This window comes from Lolium perenne, chromosome 6 (assembly GCF_019359855.2).
Source record: "Lolium perenne isolate Kyuss_39 chromosome 6, Kyuss_2.0, whole genome shotgun sequence".
Classification (NCBI taxonomy): Eukaryota; Viridiplantae; Streptophyta; class Magnoliopsida; order Poales; family Poaceae; genus Lolium; species Lolium perenne.
The window spans coordinates 7,915,523-7,935,294 of record NC_067249.2 but is presented as its reverse complement, the minus strand read 5'-3'; the positions used below and the strand labels follow the sequence as shown (position 1 = coordinate 7,935,294).

General features: G+C 39.6%; 2 long non-coding RNA genes across 2 annotated transcripts; one reads left to right on the top strand and one right to left on the bottom strand.

The window, feature by feature from the left end:
- Positions 1 to 1,166: 1,166 nt before the first annotated feature.
- Positions 1,167 to 2,731, top strand: LOC127308997 (uncharacterized). Its single transcript, XR_007856906.2, has 2 exons — positions 1,167 to 2,218; positions 2,306 to 2,731. It is a non-coding gene; the product is annotated as an uncharacterized lncRNA (long non-coding RNA).
- A 14,941-nt stretch (positions 2,732 to 17,672) lies between these two features.
- Positions 17,673 to 18,958, bottom strand: LOC139832863 (uncharacterized). Its single transcript, XR_011747484.1, has 2 exons — positions 18,678 to 18,958; positions 17,673 to 18,155 (listed from the first exon to the last, which is right to left on the bottom strand). It is a non-coding gene; the product is annotated as an uncharacterized lncRNA (long non-coding RNA).
- Positions 18,959 to 19,772: the final 814 nt, after the last annotated feature.

Below are 19,772 nucleotides of genomic sequence, written 5' to 3'. Positions count from 1 at the left end.
CTCAATCTCGAAGGTATCCTCCTTGACACCTAGGAGGATGCCCCCCGAGTGCCCCGTCGCAGGCCGCCAATGCCAGGCGAACTTGTGTCTACTAAGGCCCTCCAGCTTGTGGAGGAGGAAGGACTCCTTGATCGTCTCTTGGAGCCCCACAATATCCACATTCTCACGCCGAATGTACTCCTTCAGTTGTTGTTTGCGCCCCGGGGCCTCGAACCCCCTGATGTTCCAAATGAGTGAGAAGAAAGGGCTACTCATTGGATCACATCAGAATGGGGGGTTCCCCTACTGGGAACCGATCGAGCCCTACTACGTGTCGAGGGTCCGGACGGTGGTCTAGGAGGTCTCCCTCGCAGTCCCCCAACCTGGGGTGCCGCGTCAGAGCGCTCCGCCGGGATAGACCCATCGGAGTTCTCTGGACCAGACCCAGGTGCCAGCTGCACAGGGTCGGTCAGGGTCGCGGCGGTCGCCCACTCGCGTTCCAACTGAGCGCGAGAAGCGGCGAGCACACCATCATAGACCTCCTTGGCCCGAAGCGCCGCCAGCTGTTCAACCCGTGGGCCGCGTTCTCCCCTGAAAATCACACCACAGTCCGACGCCACCTGACCCAGGTGGTCAAGCGACGCCGTAGCAAGAACAGAGAACCGAGAACCCGAGGGGGGAGATGGGGCAGAGGATGGGGGGCGAGGAGTGGGATGGGTACCTGAGTCGAGGTTGCGGGCCGCCGCCCGCCTCTCCGCCTGCGCAGCAACAGTCGGCTCCATCGCCTCGGCCCCGGAGCGGGAACGAGCGAGCCTAGCGCTGTGGCGGGACGGCTGGGTGGACTGGCGCTGACGCCGTGGAGCCCTCGCCTTGGCTCCAGCCACGGGAGTGTCGGGGAAGACCGAGGCAGGCTCCAGGACGGTAGGGCCCGGTGACCAATATTTCTTACCCTGCTCCACATTGTACATTCAAGTAGTTATATACGCAAGGCAGTGATACTGACCTTTCTTACCCATGTCAACGAACACCTTCCCCGCGTGACTGGTGTATAGGGGAAATCGCGAAAACCTCCTTTTACTGGCGTCGGTATGTGAAGGAGTAGCATCCACCACCCAGTTGCTTTTAGATTGGTGCGGTCCTCCCCACCGTTCCGTTGTATTCTTCCGTATCCCTTTCCGCCTCGTGTACTTCTGTATCTCCTCCAATCACGGAACAGTAATATACGTCGACCACCCCCAGTCCCCACCCTCGTGAATCTCTCCAGATCGAAGAGGAGGCGACCAAGTCATCGCCGAGCCGCCGAAGAAACGGGCCTGGCGGCGGAGCAGATGGTGGTTGAGGAGATCCAGCAGCCTCCGCCATAGATCTCTGCCCTCCTTCACAGACCCACTACCTACTCTCGCTGGCAGATGAAGACCACGCCGTATCCCTCCTCCTGAAGCCTGGAAGGTCACAGGGATCGCCTCCGCCCCCTCGCTCTAGCTGAGAAGAGCTCGCCGCGACCCTCCTCCTCATCCTAGCGCGTCGGCGGTCGCTTGGGCAGAGCCGCACAGGTTGATCTGACCAACTGACCGTCGGCACCCACCGGGGGTTTGAGGTTCTGCTGCCCTCCTTTTCTTGTAGCAAATATTTGAGGGTTATGCAATTTTGTTATGGGAAAGTCCATGACTAGTGCATTCGCTTGAGCAAAAATGAGACGATAAGTGTACCAGTAATTATTGCTGCATTTGATTTAGCAAAAACTAGATCATATAATTATTGTTGTATCTGTGACGACCAGAAATTTCACTCAGGGCTCGAGCAGGTCTCTAATGGCTTTTTTGTCATAAGTTTCGTTAAAATCTGAGATAAATTCATATACACTATGAACCAGGCTTCTGTTTCAAAGTATATCTAGAATAGTGTTTTATTGGAAACAACAAGTACGACATTGGTGTGGAACCAATGGAAAATTTCTAAACTGATTTTTAATTTGTGCCAAATTAATGCAAATTCTGTGAACTATGAACCCCATTTGATTGAACAGGTATGCCCCCATGTTTTTTTTTTGTATTATATGATTTGATATATACAAATCATGTTCTCCATAATTCATAGTTGTTCCTTCCTACGACAAGCTAACAAACTATTCTTCCCAAATGCTGAATATTTACTTTTTTACATCAACGATGACTGTGGTTTCTTTGTCATCCGACTCCTTGAATGCTACAATGAAAAAGAACTTGTTGGCAATCACAAGGTATTATATGTATATCACGTCTAGTATGATCCATGCGACTGCTCATATTATAAGCTCAGATCTCACTGTGGTTCTTTCTTATGCCAGATATACATGTCTGTTTGCCGGACTGCAGTGTACGATACTCTCATCCACCACCGTCTGAATGATTTGAACCCGGTCAGAGCTGGCAGCTCTTTTCCGAAGAATTGAACTCATGGTTTCTCTTTTGTTATGCCGATGACTGAGCATCATGTTATCTCACCTTGGAAAATATTAAGTATATCAATGTAGCAGACATCTCTATTGTATGTACGTGGACTGGTTATCCATTTCTCTCTGAGATACTTTAGGATATTTGCAACATACTAAATGAATCAGACTTGTAGTTGGTTTAAGCATTCTTTATTTCCCAACCTAGCAAAGTAGGAACGTACGTATATGCAAATATTTCTCTTATGTTTCCTTTTTTTCTTTGGTGTAATTACTTCTTGTATCATTATATATTGAATTAAAATCGCATCTGTTATTGTCTCATAGATCCTTTTTAATTTAGATTTTCCAGGACTGTCCACCCCTTGAAGCCTCTACACCGGGGAAACAATTGAAACCTCTACTGAAACATGACCCGTCCTTGATAGTATTAATATGTTATTGGTTATTTTTTTAAAATATTTATGTAATATAGTGATAGGTTTGTGGAACTGGAATGGATGAATTGTATGTGGTCAGAATTTCTGGTCATCTTTTTATATATTTTTTTAATTTCCACTGGGACTCCAAGTGGATCCTTTTGATGAAAGGATTTGTGTTTCTACTAATGTAGCATTTGGGAATTGTGTACATTTGAAACCGGATTGCTATAAGGGTGATCATGTAACTGCTTCACATAATTTATGGCTTACCCGAAACTATGACAATATTAGTGAAATAAGACCGATATAGTGATCGTTGTCCATCATCTCTTCAAGTTACAAAAATATGTTACATGAATGTAGGAAAAACTACATGCCTAAACATATATCATAACTTGGTTGGGCATGTTTCATATTAGTTTGAAAAGGATGGACCTAGTTTCACTTATTTTAAAACAATGTAAGATCTAGACTCCAATTGTTTCACAAATTATGGTTTCGATGTTTTCATTTATTTCTAAATAATTAAAGATCTAGGTTCTAATGGTTTCCCTTATTGTACATTAATGAAACATGGCTTAGCATACATAATTCTATAACATAACCAACCAAGTGAAACACTAGTAATCATTTTTTGAACCAGAATTCATTCTTTATCGAAAGATAAGTGAAACATGCACGAACGACTTATTAAACATAGATAGTCCTCGAAAAATTTAGTGAACCTCCAAAACCAGTACTTCTACGTATCACATTCGAGCCACATCTACATCCTTTTAAAATTATATAACATTTAACGAATTACAAATAAAACAATTATTCATGAAAAGTAATGTGAAACATGTTCATCCTTTTGAAACTTATATGACACTAATGTGAAACACCTTCCTTCCATTTAAAATTTATGTGAAATATGCACATCCTATTACAACTTATATGAATGTAATGTGAAACCATGAACGTCGAACTGAAACTCCATCCATAGGCCATGCAAGTTATTGAATTATTTGCGAATTAATTGTAACCTCATTATATTGATACTCAACAAAGTGAAACACTCTCCATCCATTTAAACAAATGTGAACCAATTGAAAGTTGTACAATATATTGAGATAAATAAAAAGTGAAACAACTTATGTCCTTTCCAAACTTATATAAAAATGATATATCTTTTAATGCCCAATATGTGAAATACCCTCTAACCGTTAATTTGGAGCTAGTGTGAAACATCCCCATCATATTTAAACTTATATGACACTAGTGTGAAACACCCTCCTTCCATTTGAAACTTATGTGAAACATGCACATCATAATCCAACTTATATGAAACTAATGTGAAGTATGGGAAATACCCTCCATCCTTTAGAATCTAATGTGAAATATGCCCATCCTTTTGAAACTTACCTGATACTTATGAGAAATGCCCTCCTTCCATTTGAAACATGCATATCCTATTCCAACTAATGTGAAACACCCTACGCCCCCAAAAGAAATCAAACACCTTCCATCCATTTTAAAGTAATGTGAAACATGACCGTGAAACATGCCTATCCTTTTGAAACATATATGACACTAATGTGAAACACCCTCCTTCCATTTGAAACTGATGTGAAACATGATCATCCTATTCCAAGTTATATGAAACTAATGTGAAACACCCTACATCCAAAAAAGTTAAACACCATCCATCCAATTCAAACTAATGTGAAACATGTCTGTCGAAGTGAAACACCATCGAAAGACAATGCATTCTTAAATTATGAGTGAAAGAATTGTAACCTAGTTCTTACATTGATACTAAACAAATGTGAAACACCCTCCTTTCATTTGACACTTATGTGAAACATGCACATGCTATTCCAACTTATATGAAACGAATGTGAAATACCGTCCAACCTTTCCAAACTTATATGGGAAAATGATCTATTATTTGATGCCCAATATGTGAAACACCCTCCTTCCATTTTTAAACTATTGTGAAACATGCCCATCCTTTTGAAACCTATATGACACTAATGTGAAATACCCTCCTTCCATTTGAAACTAATGTGAAAATTGCTCATCCTATTCGAAGTTATATGAAACTAATGTGAAACACCCTATGTCCCCAAAAAGTGAAACACCATCAATCCAATTCAAACTAATGGGAAACATGTCCGTTGAAATGAAACACCATCTAAAGACCATTTATTTCTGAAATATGTGCGAAACAATTGTAACCTAGTTCTTACATTGATACTCAACAAAGTAAAACACTCTCCATCCATTATACAAATGTGAACCAATTGAAACTTGTACAATCTATTGAGATAAACAAAAAGTGAAAAAGCATATATCCTTTCCAAACTTATATGAAGAAAATGATTTATCATTTAACTCCCATTATGTGAAACATGAACATCCTATTGAAATTATTATTGCACTAATGTGAAACAACATAATTCCATTTCACAATTATGTTAAACATGCACATCCCATTCCAAAATATATGAAAATAATGTGAACACCCTATGCCCCCAAAAAAGAGACACCCTCCATCCATCTAGAACTAATGTGAAACATGACCGTCGAAGTGAAACACCATCCATAGGCCATGCATTATTGAATTATTTGTGAAACAACTGTAACATGGTTCTTATATTGATACTCAACGAAGTGAAACATAATCCATCCATTTAAACAAATGTGATCAAACTGGAACTTGTACAATACTTTAAGATAAACAAAAAATGAAATTACTTATATCCTTTTCAAACATATATGAAAAAAATGGTTTGATGCCCAATATGTGAAATACCCTCCAACCCTTTGGAACTAATGTGAAACTTGCCCATCCTATTGAAACTTATATGACAATAATGTGAAACACCCTCCTTCCATTTGAAACTTATGTGAAATATGCACATCCTATTGGAACTAATGTGAAATACCCTGGAAACTTTTGAATCTAATGTGAAACATGCCCATCCTTTTGAAACTTATATGACACTAATGTGAAGCATTCTCCTTCCATTTGAACTTATGTGAAACATGCACATCCTATTCAACCTTAAATGAAACTAATATAAAATATGTTAAACACCCTTCAACCTTTCCAAACTTATATGAAAAAATGATCTATTATTTGATGTCCAATATGTGAAATACCCTCCTTCCATTTTAAACTAATGTGAAACATGCCATCCCTTTGAAACATATATGGCACTAATGTGGAACACACTCCTTCCATTTGAAAGTGATATGAAACATGCTCATCCTATTCCAATTAATATGAAACTAATGTGGAACACCCTACGTCCAAAAAAGTTAAACACCATCCATCCAATTGCAACTAATGTGAAACATATCCATCGAAGTGAAACACCATCCAAAGAAAATGCAATATTAAATTATGAGTGAAAGAATTGTAAGCTAGTGCTTACATTGATACTAAACAAATGTGAAACACCCTCCTTCCATTTGAAACTTATATGAAACATGCACATGCTATTTCAACTTATATGAAACGAATGTGAAATATGTGAAATACCCTTCAACCTTTCCAAACTTATATGAAAAATTGATCTATTATTTGATGCCCAATATGTGAAATACCCTCCTTACATTTTTAAACTATTGGGAAACATACCTATCCTTTTGAAACCCATATGACACTAATGTGAAACAACCCCCTGATACGTCTCCGACGTATCGATAATTTCTTATGTTCCATGCCACATTATTGATGTTATCTACATGTTTTATGCACACTTTATGTCATATTCGTGCATTTTCTGGAACTAACCTATTAACAAGATGCCGAAGTGCCGATTCTGTTTTTCTGCTGTTTTTGGTTTCGTAAATCCTAGTAAGGAAATATTCTCGGAATTGGACGAAATCAAAGCCCAGGGGCCTATTTTTCCACGAAGCTTCCGTAAGTCCGAAGGAGAGACGAAGAGGGGGCGACGAGGGGGCCACACCCTAGGGCGGCGCGGCCCCCTTGGCCGCGCGGCCCGTGGTGTGGGGCCCCCGTGCCGCCTCTTGACCTGCCCTTCCGCCTACAAATAGCCTCCGTGACGAAACCCCCGCATCGAGAACCACGATACGGAAAACCTTCCAGAGACGCCGCCGCCGCCGATCCCATCTCGGGGGATCCAGGAGATCGCCTCCGGCACCCTGCCGGAGAGGGGAATCATCTCCCGGAGGACTCTACGCCGCCATGGTCGCCTCCGGTGTGATGTGTGAGTAGTCTACCCCTGGACTATGGGTCCATAGCAGTAGCTAGATGGTTGTCTTCTCCCTATTGTGCTATCATTGTCGGATCTTGTGAGCTGCCTATCATGATCAAGATCATCTATCTGTAATTCTATATGTTGCGTTTGTTGGGATCCGATGAATAGAGAATACTTGTTATGATGATTATCAAAGTTATGCTTATGTGTTGTTTATGATCTTGCATGCTTTCCGTTACTAGTAGATGCTCTGGCCAAGTAGATGCTTGTAACTCCAAGAGGGAGTACTTATGCTCGATAGTGGGTTCATGCCTGCATTAACACTGGGACAAAGGATGAAAAGTTCTAAGGTTGTGTTGTGCTGTTGCCACTAGGGATAAAACATTGATGCTATGTCTAAGGATGTAGTTGTTGATTACATTACGCACCATACTTAATGCAATTGTCTGTTGCTTTGCAACTTAATACTGGAGGGGGTTCGGATGATAACCTGAAGGTGGACTTTTTAGGCATAGATGCAGTTGGATGGCGGTCTATGTACTTTGTCGTAATGCCCAATTAAATCTCACTATACTCATCATGATATGTATGTGCATTGTCATGCTCTCTTTATTTGTCAATTGCCCAACTGTAATTTGTTCACCCAACATGCTGTTCGTCTTATGGGAGAGACACCTCTAGTGAACTGTGGACCCCGGTCCAATTCTCTTTACTGAAATACAATCTACTGCAATACTTGTTCTACTGTTTTCTGCAAACAATCATCTTCCACACAATACGGTTAATCATTTGTTACAGCAAGCCGGTGAGATTGACAACCTCACTGTTTCGTTGGGGCAAAGTACTTTGGTTGTGTTGTGCAGGTTCCACGTTGGCGCCGGAATCCCTGGTGTTGCGCCGCACTACATCCCGCCGCCATCAACCTTCAACGTGCTTCTTGGCTCCTCCTGGTTCGATAAACCTTGGTTTCTTTCTGAGGGAAAACTTGCTGCTGTACGCATCATACCTTCCTCTTGGGGTTGCCCAACGAACGTGTGAAATACACGCCATCAAGCATATTTTCTGGCGCCGTTGCCGGGGAGTTCAAGACACGCTGCAAGGGGAGTCTCCACTTCTCAATCTCTTTACTTTGTTTTTGTCTTGCTTAGTTTTATTTACTACTTTGTTTGCTGCACTAAATCAAAATAAAAAAAAATTAGTTGCTAGTTTTACTTTACTTGCTATCTTGTTTGCTATATCTAAAACACAAAAAAATTAGTTACTTGTTTTACTTTATAATATCATGCATGTTTTTATTACACTAGTTTGGCATAATGGACAAGAATGATCTTCTTATTCTATTTCCTGATTTAAAACATGGATTGTTTGATGCGAAAATTAAAAAACCTATGGAATCTTATTTGCATGCTGGTAGTAATATTAGTATGAACGCTTTGAACACCATTGTTGATAATAATATAGAAAGTTCTAAGCTTGGGGAAGCTGGTTTTCATGATCTTTTTATTCCCCCAAGCATTGAGGAGAAAATTTACTTTGATGATACTTTGCCTCCTATTTATGATAAAGATATTGGTCTTTTAGTACCGCCTGTTATGGAGGATAAATTTGATTATGATTACAATATGCCTCCTATATTTGATAATGAGAATAATAATGATAGCTACTTTGTTGAATTTGCTCCCACTACAACTAATAAAATTGATTATGCTTATGTGGAGAGTAATGATACTTTTATGCATGTGAATAAGAATGCTTTATGTGATACTTATATTGTTGAGTTTGTTCATGATGCCTCTGAAAATTATTATGAGAGAGGAAAATATGGTTGTAGAAATTTTCATGTTACTAAAATGCCTCTCTATGTGCTGAAATTTTTGAAGTTACACTTGTTTTATCTTCCTGATCTTGTCATTTTGCTCTTCATGAATTTATTTGTGTACAAGGTTCCTTTTCATAGGAAGCATGTTAGACTTAAATGTGTTTTGGATTTGCTTCTTGATGCTCTCTTTTGCTTCAAATACTATTTCTTGCGAGTGCATCATTAAAACTGCTGAGCCCATCTTAATGGCTATAAAGAAAGAACTTCTTGGGAGATAACCCATGTGTTATTTTGCTACAGTACTTTGTTTTAATTTTTTGTCTTGGAAGTTGTTTATTACTGTAGCAACCTCTCCTTATCTTAGTTTAGTGTTTTGTTGTGCCAAGTAAAGTCTTTGATAGAAAAGTAAGTACTAGATTTGGATTACTGCGCAGTTCCAGATTTCTTTGCTGTCACGAATCTGGGTCTACCTCCCTGTAGGTAGCTCAGAAAATTAAGCCAATTTACGTGCATGATCCTCAGATATGTACGCAACTTTCATTCAATTTGAGCATTTTCATTTGAGCAAGTCTGGTGCCATTTTAAAATTCGTCAATACGAACTGTTCTGTTTTGACAGATTCTGCCTTTTATTTCGCATTGCCTCTTTTGCTATGTTGGATGAATTTCTTTGATCCACTAATGTCCAGTAGCATTATGCAATGTCCAGAAGTGTTAAGAATGATTGTGTCACCTCTGAATATGTCAATTTATAATGTGCACTAACCCTCTAATGAGTTGTTTCGAGTTTGGTGTGGAGGAAGTTTTCAAGGATCAAGAGAGGAGTATGATGCAACATGATCAAGGAGAGTGAAAGCTCTAAGCTTGGGGATGCACCCGGTGGTTCACCCCTGCATATATCAAGAAGACTCAAGCGTCTAAGCTTGGGGATGCCCAAGGCATCCCCTTCTTCATCGACAACATTATCAGGTTCCTCCCCTGAAACTATATTTTTATTCCATCACATCTTATGTGCTTTTTCTTGGAGCGTCGGTTTGTTTTTGTTTTTTATTTTGTTTGAATAAAATGGATCCTAGCATTCACTTTATGGGAGAGATACACGCTCCGCTGTAGCATATGGACAAGTATGTCCTTGGTTTCTACTCATAGTATTCATGGCGAAGTTTCTCCTTCGTTAAATTGTTATATGGTTGGAATTGGAAAATGATACATGTAGTAATTGCTATAAATGTCTTGGGTAATGTGATACTTGGCAATTGTTGTGCTCATGTTTAAGCTCTTGCATCATATGCTTTGCACCCATTAATGAAGAAATACATAGAGCATGCTAAAATTTGGTTTGCATATTTGGTTTCTCTAAGGTCTAGATAATTTCTAGTATTGAGTTTGAACAACAAGGAAGACGGTGTAGAGTCTTATAATGTTTTCAATATGTCTTTTATGTGAGTTTTGCTGCACCGGTTCATCCTTGTGTTTGTTTCAAATAAGCCTTGCTAGCCTAAACCATTGTATCGAGAGGGAATACTTCTCATGCATCCAAAATACTTGAGCCAACCACTATGCCATTTGTGTCCACCATACCTACCTACTACATGGTATTTTCCAGCCATTCCAAAGTAAATTGCTTGAGTGCTACCTTTAAAACTCCATCATTCACCTTTGCAATATATAGCTCATGGGACAAATAGCTTAAAACCTATTGTGGTATTGAATATGTAATTATGCACTTTATCTCTTATTAAGCTGCTTGTTGTGCGATAACCATGTTTACTGGGGACGCCATCAACTTTTCATTGTTGAATTTCATGTGAGTTGCTATGCATGTTCGTCTTGTCTGAAGTAAGGGCGATCTACACTGAGTTGAATGGTTTGAGCATGCATATTGTGAGAGAAGAACATCGGGCCGCTTAACCGAAGCCATGTTCCATGGTGGAAGTTTCAGTTTTGGACAACAATCCTCAAATCTCTAATGAGAAAAGAATTAATTGTTGTTGAATGCTTAAAGCATTAAAAGAGGAGTCCATTATCTGTTGTCTATGTTGTCCCGGTATGGATGTCTAAGTTGAGAATAATCAATAGCGAGAAATCCAATGCGAGCTTTCTCCTTAGACCTTTGTACAGGCGGCATAGAGGTACCCCCTTGTGATACTTGGTTAAAGCATATGTATTGCGGTGATAATCCAGGTAGTCCAAGCTAATTAGGACAAGGTGCGGGCACTATTAGTACACTATGCATGAGGCTTGCAACTTATAAGATATAATTTACATGATGCATATGCTTTATTACTACCGTTGACAAAATTGTTTCATGTTTTCAAAATCAAAGCTCTAGCACAAATATAGCAATCGATGCTTTTTCCTCTATGGAGGACCATTCTTTTACTTTCAATGTTGAGTCAGTTCACCTATTTCTCTCCACCTCAAGAAGCAAACATTTGTGTGAACCGTGCATTGATTCCTACATACTTGCTTATTGCACTTATTATATTACTCTATGTTGACAATATCCATGAGATATACATGTTACAAGTTGAAAGCAACCGCTGAAACTTAATCTTCTTTTGAGTTGCTTCAATGCCTTTACTTTGAATTATTGCTTTATGAGTTAACTCTTATGCAAGACTTATTGATGCTTGTCTTGAAGTGCTATTCATGAAAAGTCTTTGCTATATGATTCACTTGTTTACTCATGTCATACACATTGTTTTGATCGCTGCATTCACTACATATGCTTTACAAATAGTATGATCAAGATTATGATGGCATGTCACTCCGAAATTATACGTGTTATCGTTTTACCTGCTCGGGACGAGCAGAACTAAGCTTGGGGATGCTGATACGTCTCCGACGTATCGATAATTTCTTATGTTCCATGCCACATTATTGATGTTATCTACATGTTTTATGCACACTTTATGTCATATTCGTGCATTTTACGGAACTAACCTATTAACAAGATGCCGAAGTGCGATTCTTGTTTTCTGCTGTTTTTGGTTTCAGAAATCCTAGTAAGGAAATATTCTCGGAATTGGACGAAATCAAAGCCCAGTGGCCTATTTTTCCACGAAGATTCCAGTAGTCCGAAGGAGAGACGAAGAGGGGCGACGAGCGGGCAACACCCTAGGCGGCGCGGCCCCCTGGGCCGCGCGGCCCAGTGGTGTGGGGCCCCCGAGCCGCCTCTGGACCTGCCCTTCCGCCTACAACTAGCCGCCGTGACGACACCCCCCGTACCGAGAACCACGATACGGAAAACCTTCCAGAGACGCCGCCGCCGCCGATCCCATCTCGGGGATCCAGGAGATCGCCTCCGGCACCCTGCCGAGAGGGGAATCATCTCCCGGAGGACTCTACGCCGCCATGGTCGCCTCCGGTGTGATGTGTGAGTAGTCTACCCCTGGACTATGGGTCCATAGCAGTAGCTAGATGGTTGTCTTCTCCCCATTGTGCTATCATTGTCGGATCTTGTGAGCTGCCTATCATGATCAAGATCATCTATAAGTAATTCTATATGTTGCGTTTGTTGGGATCCGATGAATAGAGAATACTTGTTATGATGATTATCAAAGTTATGCTTATGTGTTGTTTATGATCTTGCATGCTTTCCGTTACTAGTAGATGCTCTGGCCAAGTAGATGCTTGTAACTCCAAGAGGGAGTACTTATGCTCGATAGTGGGTTCATGCCTGCATTAACACCTGGGACAGTGACAGAAAGTTCTAAGGTTGTGTTGTGCTGTTGGCACTAGGGATAAAACATTGATGCTATGTCTAAGGATGTAGTTGTTGATTACATTACGCACCATACTTAATGCAATTGTCTGTTGCTTTGCAACTTAATACTGGAGGGGGTTCGGATGATAACCTGAAGGTGGACTTTTTAGGCATAGATGCAGTTGGATGGCGGTCTATGTACTTTGTCGTAATGCCCAATTAAATCTCACTATACTCATCATGATATGTATGTGCATTGTCATGCTCTCTTTATTTGTCAATTGCCCAACTGTAATTTGTTCACCCAACATGCTGTTCGTCTTATGGGAGAGACACCTCTAGTGAACTGTGGACCCCGGTCCAATTCTCTTTACTGAAATACAATCTACTGCAATACTTGTTCTACTGTTTTCTGCAAACAATCATCTTCCACACAATACGGTTAATCCTTTGTTACAGCAAGCCGGTGAGATTGACAACCTCACTGTTTCGTTGGGGCAAAGTACTTTGGTTGTGTTGTGCAGGTTCCACGTTGGCGCCGGAATCCCTGGTGTTGCGCCGCACTACATCCCGCCGCCATCAACCTTCAACGTGCTTCTTGGCTCCTCCTGGTTCGATAAACCTTGGTTTCTTTCTGAGGGAAAACTTGCTGCTGTGCGCATCATACCTTCCTCTTGGGGTTGCCCAACGAACGTGTGAAATACACGCCATCACCCCCTTCCATTTGAAACTGTTGTGAAAAATGCTCATCCTATTCCAAGTTATATGAAACTAATGTGAAACACCCTATGTCCCAAAAGAGAGAAACACCATCAATCCAATTCAAACTAATGTGAAACATGTCCGTCGAGGTGAAACACCATCCAAAGGCCATGTATTTCTGAAATATGTGTGAAACAATTGTAACCTAGTTCTTACATTGATACTCAACAAAGTAAAACACTCTCCATCCATTTAAACAAATGTGAACAAATTGAAATTGTACAATCCATTGAGATAAACAAAAAGTGAAAAGGCTATATAATTTCCAAACTTATATGAAGAAAATGATGTATCATTTAACTCCCACTATGTGAAATACCCTCCAACCCGTTGGAACTAATGTGAAACATGAACATCCTATTGAAACTTATATGACACTAATATGAAACACCCTCCTTCCATTTGAAACTTATGTGAAATATGCACATCCTATTCCAATATGAAACTAATGTGAAATACCGTCCAATATTTTTAATCTAAAGTGAATCATGTCCATCCTTTCGAAACTTATATTCCACTTATGAAAAACACGTTCCTTCCATTTGAATAGACATGCACATTCTATTCCAACATATGTAAAACTAATGTGAAACACCCTACGCCCAATTTTTTTTGAAAACAGTCCATCCATTTTAAAGTAATGTGAAACATGACAGTAGAAGTGAAACACCATCCTTTTTATAACTTATATGACACTTATGAGAAACACCCTCCTTATGTTTGAAACTTATGCGAAACATGCACATGCTATTCGAACTTATATGAAACTAATGAAATATGTGAAGTACCCTCCTTCCATTTGAAACTAATGTGCAACATGCCCATCTGTTTGAAATTTATATGACACTAATGTGCAAGACCATCCTTCCATTTCAAACTTACGTGAAACATGCACATCCTATTAAAACTTATATAAAACTAATGTGGGAACAACCTATGCGCAAAAAAATGAATACCACTCCATCCATTTAAAATTAATGTGAAACATGACCGTCAAACTGAAACACCATCTATAGGCCATGGATTATTAAATTATTTGCGAAAAAATTGTAACCTAGTTCTTATATTGATACTCAACAAAGTGAAACACCCTCCATCCATTTAAACAAATGTGAACCAATTAAAACTTGTACAATATATTGAATTAAACAGAAAAGTGAATAAATTTATATTCTTTTCAAACCTATATAAAAATGATATATCATTTTATGCCAAATATGTGAAATGCCTTCCAACCCTTTGGAACTAGTGTGAAACATTCCCATCCTATCTAAACTTATATGAAACTAATGTGAAACTTATAACATACTAATGTGAAACACCCTCCTTCCATTTAAAACTTATGTGAAACATGCACATACTATTCCAACTTATATGAAACTAATGTGAAATATTTTAAATACCCTCCATCCTTTTGAATCCAATGTGAAACATGCCCATCCTTCTAAAACTTATATGACACTTATGAGAAACACCCTACTTCCATTTGAAACTGATGTGAAACATGTGTATCATATTCCAACTTATATGAAATTATTTTGAAACACCCTACGCCAAAAAAATTAAACACCATCCATCAATAGGGGACATGAATTATTGGATTATTTGTGCAACAATTGTAACCTAGTTCATAATTGATACACAAGAAAGTGAAACACCATCCATCCATTTAAAAAAATGTGAACAAATTTAAACTTGTACAATACATTGAAATAAACAAAAAGTGAAACAACTTACATCCTTTCCAAACTTATGTAAAAAATGATATATTATTTTATGCCAAATATGTGAAATACCCTCCAACCCTTTGTAACTAATGTAAAACATGCCCATCTTATTGAAACTTATATGATACTAATGTGAACCACCTTCCTTCCATTTGAAACTTATGTGAAATATGCACATCATATTACAACTTATATGAAACTAATGTGAAATACCCTCCATCCTTTTGAATCCAATGTGAAAAATGCCCATCCTTTTGAAACATACATGACACTTATGAGAAACACCCTACTTCTATTTTAAACTTATGTGAAACATGTGCATCCTATTACAACTTATATGAAATTAATATGAAACACCCTACGCCAAAAAAATTAAACACGATCCATTAATTTTAAAGCAATGTAAAACATGATCGTCTAAGTGAAACACCCTCCATCCATTCAATGTGAAACACCCTATTCCCCAAAAAGTGAAACACCCTCCATGTTTTTTTTAAATTAATGTGAAACATGACCATTGATGTGAAACACCATCAACATGTGACATGAATTATTAGATTATTTATGAAACAACTGTAACCTAATTCTTAATTGATATAGAACAAAGTGAAACACCATTCATCCATTTAAACAAATGTGAACAAATTGAAACTTGTACAATACATTAAAATAAACAAAAAGTGAATAAACTTATATCCTTTCCAAACTTATATAAAAATGATATATCATTTTACACCAAATATGTAAAATAGCCTCCAACTCTTTGGAACTAATGTGAAAAGTGCCCATCGTACTGAAACTTATATGACATTAATGTGAAACTTATATGATACTAATGTGAAACACCCTCCTTCCATTTGAAACTTATGCGAAACATGCACAACATATTCCAAATTATATGACACTAATGTGAAATATGTGACATACCCTCCATCCTTTTGAATGTAATGTGAAACATGCCCATCCTTCTGAAACTTACATGAAACTTATGAGAAAAACCCTACTTCCATTTGAAACTTATATGGAACATGCACATCCTATTCCAACTTAAATGAAATTAATGTGAAACACCCTACGCCAAAAAAATTAAGCACCATCCATCAATTTTAAAGTAATGTGAAACATGGTCGTCGAAGTGACACACCCTATTCCCCTAAAAATTGAAACACCCTCCATCCTTTTTAAATTAATGTGAAACACGACCGTCCAAGTGAAACACCATCAATAGGCCATGCATTATTGCAATATTTGTGAAACAATTCTAACCTAGTTCTTAATTGATACACAACAAAGTGAAACACCATCCATCCATTTAAACAAATATGATCCAACTGAAACTTGTGCAATACATTGAGATAAAGAAAAAGTGAAATAACCTATATCATTTCCAAACTTATATGAAAAAATGATATATCATTTAACGCCCAATATGTGAAATACCATCCAACCCTTTGGAACTAATGTGAAACATTCCCATCCTATTGAAACTTATATGAAACTAATGTGAAACACCCTTCTTCCATTTCAAACTTACGTGAAACGCGCACATCCTATTCCAACTAATGTGAAATACCCTCAAACATTCTGAACCTAATGTGAACCATGCACATCCTACTAAAACTTATATGACACTAATGTGAAACACTCTCCTTCCATTTGAAACTTATGTGAAACATGCACATCCTATTCCAATTGAAATTAATGTGAAATATGTGAAATACCATGCAAACTTTTAAATCTTAACATGCCCATCCTTCTGAAACTTATATGACACTTTATCGATGTTGTTTCACATTTAAATAATGGATGGGTTTTATTTCACTATTATTTTGGTATCAATATAAGATATAGGTTACAATTGTTTCACAAATAATTTAGTAACGCATGGTCTATGGGATTGTGTTTCACAAGTTCACCATATTAGTTAGAAAGTCATGATAATGTTTCCACACTTTATCGCTATTGTTTCACATTTAAATAATCGAGTTGTTTCACTGTCAGAATTAAGCTATTGTTTCATAATAATTCAATAATGCATGGGCCATAAGAATGTGTTCACAAGATAACCAAGGAATTCTTCTATTGTTTCACTTTGTAGGGCATGTTTCATATTATTTTTAAATGCATGAGCTAGGTCTGCATAAGCATGTGCTATTTTTGTGCTCATAACGTAATGTATAGCTCCTATGTGAACTACTTGGGAAACTGTCTATAAGTTTCAGTGAAATATAAGTGACACTCGTGGAGCATTTCTGAAACCTCAATAGAACTATATTAAAACATCAAACCATGTGAAACTCAAAAATATTTTAATGAATTTCTTCTAGTCTTTCACTTTCATGGTCATGTCTCTAAGCTCGATGAAACTTAAGTGAAACAAGAAAGCCATATGAAACATCGATGAAAGATATATGAGAATATGCAATTTTTGAAGTTTTATCTAGATCAAACGAATTTACAAACAAAGTAGTAATATAAGTTGTGGTCGGCGATAGCTACCTAGATTAAATGATAACCAAAAAATAATCCAAGTCAAGAATGTATTCAAAGGTAAACAACACGTGAATTTGTTTGGGAGAGCAAGTTTTCAGGATTAGGAAACCTCAGCAAAACTTAATGAGACATAAGTAAAATGGTATGAAAACTCTTAACTTTTTTACAAATAAAAATAACCAATTGTCACCGATAAAAAAATCTAAATAATGGATGCCAAAAGCTAACTATATCAAATTCTAAGTATCCTGAAAGTGCATCCATGAAACATAACCAACTACAATCATGACCATAATCGAAGGACCATCTAGTACATTTAAATTCAGTTCACAAACAAAAAAGGAAACTATGGTCAATATCATACAGGTCACGCATTCCAGTGTGAATATAAAATTGCAACCTTGCCATGAACATGAGCCAAATAATCGCCTCGATACATTTGCAGTACTTGATTGGGCCAAAAGACACACACCGACCACACCTAATTATATCTTTTGGCTTCTAGATAAACATGTAGCTTAGCTAGACCAACTCTCTGCATTTGAGCAATTGGCCATCAAATATTTGATCTGTGAACAGCCTGCAACGTTCCTTTCCTTATATCTGTAGCAGAAAACATGTATTAGAAAACAAATATCTAAATCAAATAGATATGGCAGAAAAAATAGCAGGTGTAAAAAGCTAAACTCCACACCCAGGCAGCTATATGGATCAAAGAAGCAACTAATTTATTTGTCTTTAATCTGGATACTAGCACAAATGGAGCTCCACGGATTTACACCTATGGGCGTCAGTGTGACTACATCGGTGGCATCAATCAAGGCATCAAGCAACTAATTCGGATTTAGGCTAGATGTAGCACATGAGCTGGGGAGAAGGAACTGCTTAACGCCGGGGACGAGACGATGAAGTTGGGGAGCAGGAGGGCCCCTTCGAGGCCGGAAGGTGGACGAGCTCGAGGCGGAGATGGTCAGCGTCTGATATGCGAGTATGGAAGTGTCTGCAGCGCCGGCGCCGCCACCACCATGGTCATTACCGGGCCTTCAGAATTCGGACTGGTGGATTCGGGCGGGGCGGCGCACAGACGACGGTGAACGACGGAGTCGGGTGTCGAGAAGGATGGACCGCGGAAGTGGCAGCGGCAAAAGCACGAGGGGGGCGGCGGCGGTGCGGCTTCTTGGGGATAAATTGGAGGAAGGAGATGGCGGCGGCAAATCCGAAGAAGTCGGTCGTAGAAACAAGCTGCAGCTGGCCTCGAGCTGCCGCCATCAAAGGGGCCGTTCACTTGCGGCTGATGCCAACACGCCTCCGGAGCCACGTCGAGGGCGGCGGCGGTGCGCCTCCGGAGCCACCGCGTCGAGGAGAGAGAGTCTGGATCAGGGAGAGAGTCACGGAAGCGGGCCAGATATTACTAAGCGACCTAGGACCCGCAAACCTTACAAGAATCAATACAAAAAATCAAGGAGAGGCCGGGCAGACGCCGCCGCCGTGCCCTCCAGGTCGTGGGGGCCAGAGGATAGGCCGCCGCCGCCACGCCGCAGGGCTTTGCCTGGCAGCGCTCCCGGCGACGGCGGCGGGGGAGGAGGGGGCCCCTAGGGAGAAGAGGCGGCTGCGGGGGAGGAGGGCCCCGGCGCGGCGCGGCGCCGCCAGCGCGGGGGCAGAGGAGGGCAGAGAAGAAACGTGGACTTAATTTCTCATTTTGCATCATATGTATATAAGCACTAAATATACACATTACGTTTCAGTAATCATAAAAGGCATTTTCTTATTGACTCATATACCAACAATACTCACGAAATATTAAAAATTATATCAGTGACTATTATATACTAGTATAATTTAGAGTAAAAAGTACGTCAGCGGTCCTTTAACTTGGTAAGCCGTGTCATCCTGGTCCTGAAACTATCAAATCGAACGTTTAAGTACCTAAACTCTTTATGTGTCCCTATGATGTCCCGACAGGTCTGGACACATGGTACCTTGCGCTTGGACGTAATTTTGTTTTTTGCAAAATCCCCTTCCGACAGTTTTTGGAAACCAACTCCGCCCGTATATCTCATATGTTCCTATTGTGCGCGTCTGTTTCGCGCGGTTTCACGTCTCGGCGGTGACGGCAGGAACCCCTGCGGCGGCGATCGGTGCTTGAATCACGTTGCCGAATTCGCGAGAACATAAGGAAGTCGTGCACACTAGAGGATCGGAGGCCGCAGCCGCGGGGTG